Raw genomic sequence first — 12,650 nt, forward strand, 5'->3', positions numbered from 1 at the left:
GAATGAGTTCATTGCGGACACTAGTACAGTTTCGGTGCTGTGATTCGACCGAAATCCTGATTGAGAATTCGTTGCCGGAGAACGTGGTGAAGGCGGTTAGCTTGGCAGAGTTTAAAAAGGGGTTAGACAGTTTCCTAAAGGACAAGTCCATAAACTGCTACTAAATGGACTTAGGAAAAATCCACAATTCCGGGACTAACATGTATAGAATGTTTGTACGTTTGGGAAGCTTGCCAGGTGCCCTTGGCCTGGATTGGCCGCTGTCGTGGACAGGATGCTGGGCTCGATGGACCCTTGGTCTTTTCCCAGTGTGGCATTACTTATGTACTTATGAGTGTTTATTTAGGTATTCAGTAAGTTGTTTCGTCACTATGCCTTCCATGAGTTTGGTCATGAGTGGTATAGATGCTACTGGTTGACAGTTGGTTGGGTCCATTGTGCTTTGTAGCTGGGTCACCCCTCCAGGACCCAGCCGGGCTCGACCCTGCTTAGCTGCCTCCTCCTTCACAAGGCTATTGCCTCACTCCACAGCAATCTGGTTGCTCTGAGTCTCAGCTCCAGGCACTGAGAACTTACAGGACTTCTTCCCCCCTCTGTTCCTTTCACAGAGGGACATCCACAGCACAACGTTTATAAGTAAGAGAGCTTTATTTTCTTGCTTCCAGTTAACATAAATGCCCAGGAACACCTTAACTCCAGGTTGTTCAGGCTTGCTGCCCAAAGCACCATTCAGGTTCAAAACAGTCCATATAACTTCACTTCACTTTAGCCAAAATTACTTCTTTTAGGAAACAGTACATTATCAGAAAGAAAACACAGTAGCTTGGTAGGAGGGCAGCCCCAGACCTTTGCAGTAAGAAACAGTTTACACAGTCTTTCTTAAAGCACAGCTACACAGCTTTGGTCCCACCTGGTTCAGACTGGGGTTTCAATTGTGCCCAGTCCTCTTTCTCTCCCAGGGGCTGCACCTGCTTCCTCTTTAGTAGAGATCTCCCCCAGCGCCTCAGTCTCTCTCCTCTGGTCTTCCACCAGTCTCTCCAAGGCCCAGCTACCCACCCTCTTACAGCAGCTTTTCGGGTTTGAGCCAGAGCTCCAATCTCCATCTGTTCCTCCTCTAATCCTTCAGTCACCTCCATTTTATCCTCTTCTTCAACTTCCCCCGCCCTCAACCTCTCCAGCTGGCCCTCATCACCTTCCTCAGAGACCATTTCCCAATCTTCTATCTCCTCCCCTAACTCTTGCACAGCCGGGTGGGGAAGAGAGGGATTCTGGGACTGGTAATTCCTCCTCTTCTTCCTTAACCCGGCCAACCTCTCTGCCTCCGGTAGCGCAGCTTTCTGAATGTGGGTGTTGTGCACATGAAGTTTGCCCCGTTGGGGTTACCCAGCTGCCTGCACCCCCTTTCTGCGTGCCTTCCCGGATCCCCTTTCACCTACCCTCTCACAGCTTTTTTTTAGCATCTTTCGGTAGTGGAGTGAGTAGGATGTTTCCTTTATTCGTGGGAAAGAGTCCATTTTGAAGCCTGTAGTTTATGTGTTTCATGAGGTCTGTTTAGAATTGTTCGGGTGCGGATCTTATTAGACTGTTAGGGCAGATGTCTAGTTTGCATTGCGATTTGGTGTATTTTCCGAGCCAGTATGAGATTTCATTTGATGACAGCATGTCAAAGTCGGCCCATGATCGATCTGCTGGGCATTCTCCGGGTTTTGGGTCTAGACATTCAAGGATATTTGTGTAGTCCATTGTGTTGGTGGGTATCATGAGTCGGAGCTTTATGATTTTTTCATTGAAGTAGTTTGCAAGATTGGTTGCTGATGGGGTATCTGAGTTGTTGGAGGTGACCTTGGTAGCATTTAGAAGATTGTTTATGATATTTTATTATCATTTTTATCATAAGAATTGTTTTGGAAACTATTATTTTCATTCACATATACTGTTTGCCCTAGTTTTTGTGACTTAACCATACAATCTTAGCAGACTCTTATGATTCATCATTTTTTATTCTCCCCCCCCTTTTTTTTTTCATTTTGTTTTTAGTTTTTGTTTACCAGACTGTCAAGATTTCCACTGGTTTTTACTACCCCTCTTTTTTCTTTTTATTACACCCTTTTTATTATTATTATAGTCTTTACATTTTTTATTTTTTAAGCTTTTTCGTTTACTTTGTCCATTATTCAAATTACTGCTTGCTATTTCCATCGGAACGTGCTTCACATATCTTTTCAAAATGATCTTTGAGAAGTATTAACATACTCTACACTGCCCCTACTGGTCTAAAGAGATCACTACACCATTTTCCTATATACGTTGACGTTACTACACCATTCTCTAACAGATGATAATGTTTCTACAATTAGTGATGTCGGTGTACGTACTCCGAATGGTGTTTTAAAAAAAATCCACAATCCGTTGGACAGGCTTCTATGTTTTACGGACAGTATCGCTGATACTAGTAAAAAGAAGTTGAGATAATCTTTTCTCAATACTTTCAAGGTACGATTTTGGTGCATTAAATGCTGTTTGTATTAAAACTGTCTCGAGATTTACATTTAAAAATCTTTTAAGATCTGTATTTGTTGGTCTTGCTACACTTAGTTTAGTGATGACGATGGACCTGTACAAGTTGGCAAGCTTTTTAAGCAGGGATCCTTTAACCCTCATCAGGTTTTAGATTGGTGTTTGTTACGGTGCCTTTATAAGAGTCATCCTAGATTTGCTTGACATTTGCGATTTTCCCGTCACTTTTCGGGACCCATCTTACCTTGCATATGGTCTCAGGCTTCTATAGGAGTATTGCTCGCAAAGGATTTTTCGGTGCAACCTTCAACAGGTTTGAGATTTGTTTAAACTAGAACTGTCCCAGTTTGTTAATTTTCCCGCCATTCTCAGGGACTTACTACATTTTTTTGAATTGGTTTTTACAGTTGTTTTAAATTGGCCTTTAATGCTTTTGAGGTCTTTTTTATAGTTGACATTTATTGACTCTATTTTATTCTAATTTTTGGTCTGATTTTACAACCGTCTTTTATTCCCTTCCCAGGTCTTGTTAGTAAATTCCAATATTTGGACAAGACTTTTCCTAGAGAACCAACAACACTTTGCCATACAGGTACTCTCTATAGGATGAACCATTCAGGGTGGTTTCACATATACAAAGGATTGCTTTCCAAATTGGTTTCCTCCTGATAATACAATCTCTAAACATACAATGGGATTCAATTAAAACAGAGGCATTAAGTCCCATGATTTTTTGTCATCTACTTGTTAAATTTTAATTTACATTCATTTTCAATAGAATAAAGGTGTGTTTTGCTGTCCAACTTTTAGATTTTATTTTTTTAAATTGAAACAAGATAATTGTTTTTGCATATTATTTTTTAAATTGAAACGAGATCATTGTTTTTGTATGTCACATACATATGTATATGATTCCCATGATTGTTTTTTGGTTTACTCTTTGTCAACATTTTTGCATTTCCTGAAGTATCTCGATGTGATACCCATGGTCTTTACCAAGTGTTTATAACATTTTTGAATTGAACATACATGATTTCTGTATGGTCTAACAAGTATTTGCATCAATTTTGGGACTGAGTAAACATGGTTTCCGTTTGGTTTTGAATGTTATATCCATGGTTTTTTCCACGTATTTGTAATATTTTTATTTTCATAAGTTCCTTACTGAATGTAAGAGACGTTTCTGATAACCTAAAGTTTAATGTCTGTTTTTGGACATTTCATTGTGTTTTGTAAAAATATTTCATCATGCCAATGATGCATCTATGGTCGTCTATATGAGTTTGTAATAATATGTACATTTCCTTAAGTTATATATAGATATGTAGTTTGTGTCTGTTATTATTATTAATATTTATGTTTATATATTAATATTTGTTATGTTTATTATTATTTCATTTTATCATTTAATTGGAGTTAAGATAATTTATTATATATTATTTTAGGGACTCCTGAGGCAGGCCTGAGCGGCCGAGTCCAGTTTTTAAGAATAAACTCTTGCTGTGAACTTTTTCTGAGTCCAGTAGAAGTTTGTTTGGCATCATCCATCTTGTCGCCTTCACTGTGTTTCACTCTTAGAAAAGAATAACTTGCTAGATCCATGTCAATCTGGATTCCAACCTGGTTATGGAACAGAAACGGTCCTCGTATTCCTGCTAGATGATCTTCACAGAAACCGAGACAAGGGATTTGCCTCGATGTTAGTACTGCTAGATTTCTCAGCAGGTTTTGACACTGTGGATAATGATATCTTGCTAGCACGACTGACAGAAACAGGTATCAATGGAACAGTACTTGCCTGGTTCAGATCCTATCTATCAGACAGGCAACAATCCATAATGTTTGGCAGCAACTCATCACCACCATGGACATTGACCTGCGGGGTACCGGATCGATACTGTCACCTTTTTTTTTTTTTTTAATTTGTACCCGCGCTTTCCCACTCATGGCAGGCTCAATGCTGCTTCTACCTCAAGCCACTAGCTGAGCTGATTTGGTCAATTGACACTCAGTTCTACATCTATGCGGATGATGTGCAGCTACTCATACCCACTGAACCTGACTTACCTACAGCCTTGAATAAACTGATCACTTGTCTAACATCAATTCAAAAATGGGCTAAACACAACAAACTTTGCCTGAACCCAAGTAAAACCAAGCTTCTCTGGGTCCCTAACACAAGTGGATACATGCCTGACATCAAAATCCCTTTGGGAAGTATGAACTCCCCCTCAGATCACAAGTCAGGAACCTTGGATGTCTTATCCACAAGGAGGGTGAGCCCTTAGGTCCCGCAAGGCCCAAAAGGACCTCAAAGGACAGCCGCGCAACCCCAAGTCTTCACCCGTGTCAACCGCCGTTCACCAAGGGATGAGCCCCCAGCTGCAGGCGGTCAACGGGACTTCCGGAACTGCGGGTTTACTGGACTGGCCTGGGCTGGAACCGGGAGAGAAGCGGGCAGCTGGAAAGAAGAGTCCACAGACAGGCAGCAGAACAGGACCGGCAGCAACAGCGTAGTCGGGGTCAGGCAAGAGGTCAAGGCCGGCGGCTAGTAGAGAAGTCAAAAGTCAGGCTGGAGGTCGAGGCAGGCAGCTAGGCAGAGATAACAGGAAACAGTCCAAATTCCAAAGTCCGCAAAACCAGGAAACAACTAACACAGGAACCACGGAGATAGGCTTTGGGAACAGAACCTGAAGCAAAGTGCTAGCTCAGTTCCCTTCTTTAAATACAGTGCTAAGGCTTCCGGTGACGTCATGTCCGTGAGAGGTTGAAACTCGCGACCTCTCCGGCTCCCGACCTCCTCCAAAACCTGAAAAACGGAACCCCCTGAGCCGCAAACCGCACCTTCAGTGACGGCAAGACTCCCAGAGGCAGGCGAAAACATCCGCGATTTGTCCGGTGGCGCAATGGCGACGAAGACCGCGCTTAAAGATAAGCTCCGAGGCAGGGGAGGAGAAGACAAGATGGCGCCACCCGTAAGCCCACCCGGCCCTCCAGTAACGTCAGCGTGGGTTGCCGAAATCACGGCAGAAATGTCAACAATAATGGAGGCTTTGCTGGAACGGCGATTATCCCCTATAGATTCGAAGCTGGAGAAAGTACAGGCTCAGCTGACTGACCTTTCGCGTGACTGTGCTGTATTCCAGACGCGAGTAGGCGAAGTAGAAGACAGAATGGCCGAGGTAGAGGGCTCACAGACCTCCATGAAGAAGCAACTGCAGGAGATGGAAGACAAAATCGAAGACCTAGAGAACAGGTCCAGGAGGAATAATATTCGTATGATCGGTCTGCCGGAAAGTGTTGGAGAACGGGGCTTAGAGGTCTTTCTGACTAGGTGGATTACAGCTGAACTACATCTCCCAGAACCCATGGGGCCCCTGCGTATAGAACGGGCGCACAGGTTGGGAGCTAAAACAACTGGTTCAAATAAACCTCGGGTGGTGATAATGCGCTTTTTGAACTAAGCCCAGAAGCAAGAGGTGCTGCAACAGCTCCGATCCAGCAATGCCTTACCATATGAAGGGTCAACGATCCGCTGCTTTCAGGACTACTCTGCAGGGGTGGCCGCCAAACGCTGCAAGTTCTCAGAGGTCTGCTCACAATTGTTTCACAAAAAAATCAGATTTGCACTGCAGTACCCCGCGAAGCTGCGAGTGACCTATAATGGCACCTCAAAAATTTATGAAACGGCTGAAGCGGCACAGGATTTCTTGAGACAATTGGAGGCAACAACACCCGAGGAGCGCTGAATAGCGAGAGGATTACAATTTACTGAGTGGAGATGCGGAGTCGTGAGGCGGTGGCCTAGTACGGAAAGATGCAAGGAGCGTTTTTGCTTAATTCAATTAACAAGGCAGCTTTGGCGATCATGGAGGAGAGAAGATACTTGAACGTGGAGAGACATCAATAGTTTCTTTTTGGACTGACCCAGTTGGGGGATTAAGTTAAGTTAATACAGCAGCAGTTTTAGTTCACCAAAGAGGCGGACTACCTGGCTACGGAAGGACTGCCTTGTTTGACTGCTGCAGCTATGAAGTTAGAGTCCCTGGATGCTGGATACATTCACCCGCAGAGGACATGGATAAAGAGTGGAGTAGGTAAAGCCCTGGTGAGGGGGCTACGACACTACAACTCTTGACCAGCTGAATATTTGGGGGAACTGTTTACTGTTTTTTCTGTTCTATTTGTTTACTGTTTAAAAAAGGAGGGAGGAGCGAGGGAGGGACGTAAGGAAGTTATGGTCCCATTTAGTGGGCCCGGACATAGGGGACAGAGGGGGTTAGAGGGGGGGGAGGGGAGATGGGAGGAGGGTGGGGGGATGCGGGTAGTGGTAAGCAGGGGATGAGATCTAAGAGGAGAAGTGGTAAAGGACGACAACGAGGATTTGCGTGGGGCCTAGTAACACCGAATTCCTATGAAAAGAGCTTTGTGGGTAAGGAGCGGGCTACAGTTGGATTGGGCTTAGGACTCAGAGCTTTTGAGGACAAGTTGGAATTAAGAGCCAGAGAGGGCAGAGGCTGGGCTGCTCTCTTGGCATACAAAAGCAGTCTTACATGGCATCAACTATTCAATTATATATAACAAAATAGTAAGAATTATATCATGGAATGTAGGCGGGGTGAACTCGCCCATAAAAAGATCTAAGATACTACAACAGCTAAATAGGCAGAAAACAGATATTGCACTCCTACAAGAGACGCACTTAGACCAAACTGAGCACGCCAAACTCAGCACATGGTGGGTAGGGAACTGTATTGCTGCGAATGCACAGGGAAAAAAGGGAGGAGTAGCGGTGCTATTTCGAAAGGGTATAGCCTCAGCGATCAAACCACTTCTGATTGACGCTGCAGGACGATATGTCATTCTGGAAGCGGTTGTCGGGCGGCAGAGACTGCTAATCTGCAACATATATGCCCCAAATAGCTACAACCGGAGATTTTTCCAAAGCCTGCTCAGCTTCTTGTTAAAACAATCACACACAGCCATGGTAGTGGGGGGAGACTTTAATGCAGCCTGGGACCCCTTACTGGACAGATCAGCCCCGAAGACAGCTTCTTACTATAATAACAAAGGACTCCTGCTGATGGGCCAGTTGTTAGACCTCATTGATGTCTGGCGGGTGTTGCACCCAGGCGAGAAAGACTACACTCACCTTTCACGGGCCCATTCGACTCAGTCGCGAATTGACTATATTCTGACATCGCGCCAAATGTTCGGGGAGGTGACCACGGCAGAAATTGGACCATATGTGGTATCTGATCATGCCTGGATCAAAATTGAGTGGATGCCTGGGGGTATGGCCCAACAGAAATATAGATGGCAATTCCCCCTGGAACTAAGTTCGGATCCAGTGCTTAAGGGCCGCTTACATGCTAGCTGGGCAGAATATAACACACATAACCAAGAACACTTAGACGACCCTGTTTTGTTCTGGGAAGCGGCTAAGGCGGTTCTCAAAGGGGAAATTATAAGTCATGCACATTATGTGAGGAAAGCATGGGACAGAGAGATATTACGTCTCAGTAAACAGCTGTGTCAGGCGCGAAAGAGATATGGGGACACACATGCAATAGGAGACAAGCAGCAAGTGCTAGAGCTTCAGACCGCCCTGAATGTACTGCTACAGGGGAGGGCACATAAGTCCCAGACCTACTACCGCTACATGCTTTATAAGCATGGTAATAAAACGGGCAGACTGATGTCGAAAGTAATTACTCCTCGGGGTGGGACTAGAAATATCTTGGCACTTCGGCAAAAAGGGGGAGGTCTCCACACAACAGATAAGGCAATTTGTGACACTTTCCAGACATTTTATAGGGGGCTATATGCCGCTCCAGAGGAAGAGGGCCTTCCTAGCCAAATGTACTTAGATAACATAGCACTGCCAAGACTCACAACACAGGAGCTGGACAGCCTTAACCAATTAATAACGGAAGATGAAGTTAGTTTGGCTATAACACGAAGCCCACGCTTAAAGGCCCCAGGACCAGATGGCCTTCGAGGGGAATTCTATAAATTGATGGAGGGAGGCGTTATACCAGCCCTTACTAGATTTTTAAATCAACTATTAGAGAAACAGGCAATGCCCCCCGATTTGAACAGAGCCCACATAATAGTCTTGCTAAAGCCTGGGAGGGACCCTTTAGAGCCAACCTCGTACCGCCCTACCTCCCTACTGAACTATGATGCTAAGCTGCTGGCGAAAATTTTGGCCAACAGGCTGGCAAGACTATTGCCTAGACTGATACATGAAAGCCAGGTTGGCTTTGTGGGAGGTAGGGCGGTGAGCAAAAATTTGAGGAAGATCCCGACATCATTGGAACAAAGCTCACAGGGTAACACAGCGTCATTGCTTGTTAGCTTCGACGCGGAAAAAGCTTTCGACAAAGTCCACTGGGACTTCCTCTTTGCCACCTTGGAAGACTATGGTTTCTCCGGGCGGTTTGTCGAAGCGATTCAAGTCCTATATGCTAATCCTAGTGCAACAATGTGGATAAATGGGCTTGAGTCGGAGAGCTTTCCTATTAGGAGGGGCACGAGGCAGGGATGCCCACTATCCCCCCTTCTTTTTGTACTGACTTTAGACCCCCTTATAAGAGAAATTATGGAAAACCCTATCATTCAGGGAGTCAGAGTGGGACCCCACATGTTTAAGATCGCAGCATTCGCAGACGATCTCCTGGTACACCTCACGAACCCGAGAGAATCGCTAGACACATTATTGGAGGCATTCCGTGAATACGGAGATTATGCAGGCTTTAGAATAAACTTGGACAAGTCTGAAGCTCTGGCCTCGCCAGCGGTGAGCCAAAGTGACTGGGGACCTGGGTTCCCATTGAAATGGGCCAAAGACTCTTTTAAATACTTAGGCATTCGACTCACAATGAATACCTCAGATCTATATCAGCTAAATGTCAAGATCCTACTAGAACATACTAGGAACAAATTAGACTCTTGGATGAACCTCCCTTTGTCTTTGATGGGGCGAATACACCTAATACAGATGGTGCTGTTCCCCCGCTGGCTATATGCCTTACAAACACTGCCAATCCGCTTGACGAAGACTGATTTGAAACGAGTGACCCGCCTTTTTAGTCGATTCTGCTGGGCAGGGAAGAAACCAAAATTCAGACAGGACATGTTAGTGGGAAGCTGGAAGCAGGGAGGCATAGGTTTCCCGGACTTGTTCTTATACAACCAGGCATGCCTGATGCGACATCTGGGGGATTTCTTTCAAGACACGCAATATTACACACCCTTAACCTTTGAGAAGGCCTTCTTTGCGCCTTACGATGTGCAGGCACTTCTCCATTTGCCTCGTCGCCTCATCCCGTTCAAATTTAAAAAAAGCATTTTATTTCAACCTCTTAGAGAGACGTGGCAATGGTGGATGAGGCAGCTGGGAGGACATCCACACGTCACTGACCAAATACCGATTATAGGCAACCCAGTATTTAAAGCGGGGATGGACAACCCGGTCTTTAGTGAGTGGCAAGGGCTGGGTATCACGAAATTGGAACACTTATTAATGGAGAATGGGGAGACTCAAACATTTAACGCCCTTCAGGACAAGGTGGGGGCAACATGGGGCAATAGGTTCGCGCATGCACAGGTTACACACTACATGAAATCCCTAAACCAGGCAGCTCTGAAGGGGCGAATGGGGGAAGCAATTCGAGGTTTTTTTGAGGAGCTGTTGACAGAGAGGTACTCGGTATCTGGTCTGTTTGCAGCCTTGGCCCGGCGTCAACCCAAGAGACAATACGAGGATCTCAAAAACAAATGGGAACAAGATATAGGGTCCTCACTAATGTCTTGGGATGTGGCAGCTACACTGAAAGGCATTAGTATGCTAGTACAGGATGAAAGGCTGAGAGAATGCGGATATAGGGTAGTCCTCCGAGGCTACATGTCTAAAGCACAGCTGGCTCATGTGCAGGGGCCGGATGGTTCAGCTTGTTCCAAATGCGGAAGGGGTCCCGGCTCACTGTATCATGCCTTATGGCAATGTCCCAAGGTGCTTGCATTTTGGCAGCGGGTAAAAGGTTTTTTAAGCCGATTGGGGAATAAGATTCAAGGGACGGACAGGCAGTTTTTGCTGGATCAGCCAGGAGCCTTTGCCCCCGCTATAAAACTATGCAGGAAACTGAGTTTGGTTGCTCGGAAGTGTATTATGCAATACTGGACATCTCCAGAGGAGCCGGCCTACTAGCACTGGTGAAACCAAGTACACCTATTGGCCTCTTGGGAAGCAAGAGATTCCAAGCGATCACCCAAACGCAGAGCACAATTTCTCCAGATCTGGATGCCATATCTGCAAGCCCTTAGCCCAAGGGGGCGTAGCTTACTCCTCAATGCCTGATAAAGTTGAAGCGAAGTGGTGGGGATGGAGGAGGCCAGGAATTAGAGAGTGAGACAGTTCCATTCGATGCTTGCCGGGGGGGGGGGGGGGGGGGGGGAGGTTGAAGGGGGGGCAGGAGAGGGAGTAGCTAGAGGAGAGATGCAGGAGGGGACTGGACGTCTTGAGGGTTGGATGCTATGGTGGAGGTAAGGCTCTGGTAATAAGTCATCGCTGCAGGGACCAGGAACAAGATTTGATCCCTCGGTTAATGAGAAGTCCCATCTCGATGGAGACTGGATATTGAGTAGATGAAAGATCTTTAGGCATACAGAGGGTCCTGAATAGCTGCATATCACAGCCTAACCAGTACATCAACACGAAGCTCCCACACCTGCAAAACACACTGGGGATGGGGCGGAGATTGGGAGGGGGGAAGAGTGGAGGGGAAAACAAAAATAAAAGTTTGACCCTGGTTAAATTTTAGGATATCTATGTATAGTACACCAGAAACGTTCTGTAATACTGTTTATACTATTGTGCTGTACCATATTGAGGTGTCAATAAAATAGTTGAAACATAAATACAGTGCTAAATCAGCCGCCCCGCCCCCGTAGGAACAGCTGACCAATCCGGCCCTGGGTATCGGCAGAGCCCCTCTGATTGGCTCTGTCCGATTTCCCAGGCGGGACCACCAACTTGGCCTCCCAATCCGGCGCCTCAGAGGCGGAGCTCCGGACCCTCCTGCCTAGGAGGGAGGAAGACGCCGACCATCGCGTCCTGGCGCCGCCTCCTTTGGCGGCGCGAACATCACCCCCACAACCGGCGACCGACGGACGCAGTCGCCGGCCTCCGGTCCCGGCCGGAACGGCCATCGCTGCGGCGGGACCCGACACCACGCCGAGGCCCATGGGCCGCTACCCCGCGCCGCGGAGGACGCTGGCTCCCGCCCCCCGCGGCGGAAGAGCAGGTAGGGGCGCGGGACGCGACAGTATCCCCCGGATGCCCCCCTCCTCCCGGGGCCAGGTTTAAGAGGATAACGCTCATGAAAAGCCCTTACCAATTCCGGAGCATGTACGTTGGTAGCTGGTTCCCAGGAATTGTCTTCGGGACCGAAATGCTTCCAAGATAGTAGGTAGTGTAGCTTCCCCCGCCGCCTCTGGGAGTCAATGATTTCTTCAACCTCATACTCGGGATCGGGGACAGCCTCCGGAACGACAGTTTCTTTATTCTGTAGATGCCATTTGGATCCCCGGAAACTCTTCAACAGAGAGACATGGAAGGCATTATGAACCCGTAGAGTACTAGGTAGCCGCAGGCGGTATGTCACCGCTCCGATTTGAGACTGGATCGTAAACGGCCCGATGTACCGTGGTCCCAACCTCCGAGAGGGTACCCGGAGCCTTAGGTATTTAGTACTTAGCCATACCTTTTGCCCCGGCTGCAACACCGGGGCGGGACGCCGGTGTCGGTCAGCAAACGACTTGTACTTGGCGGCCACTCTTTGTAGTTGTTCACGGGCCATAGTCCAGACCTCCTGCAGGTCAGCCAGGGTTTGAGTGACCATGGGCGTAGATGAGTCAGAGGGAATGGGCGAAGGAAGCCGCGGATGTTGTCCATACACCATGAAAAAGGGAGATTGCCCAGAGGCAGAATGCTCACTGTGGTTATAGGCAAACTCGGCCCACGGAAGAAGGGATGCCCAGTTGTCTTGCCGCTTATTGACAAAGGCCCGCAAGAATCCTTTCAATGTTTGGTTAATCCGTTCGACCATACCATTGGTCTGTGGATGATA

Source organism: Microcaecilia unicolor, chromosome 3, assembly GCF_901765095.1.
Source record: "Microcaecilia unicolor chromosome 3, aMicUni1.1, whole genome shotgun sequence".
Classification (NCBI taxonomy): Eukaryota; Metazoa; Chordata; class Amphibia; order Gymnophiona; family Siphonopidae; genus Microcaecilia; species Microcaecilia unicolor.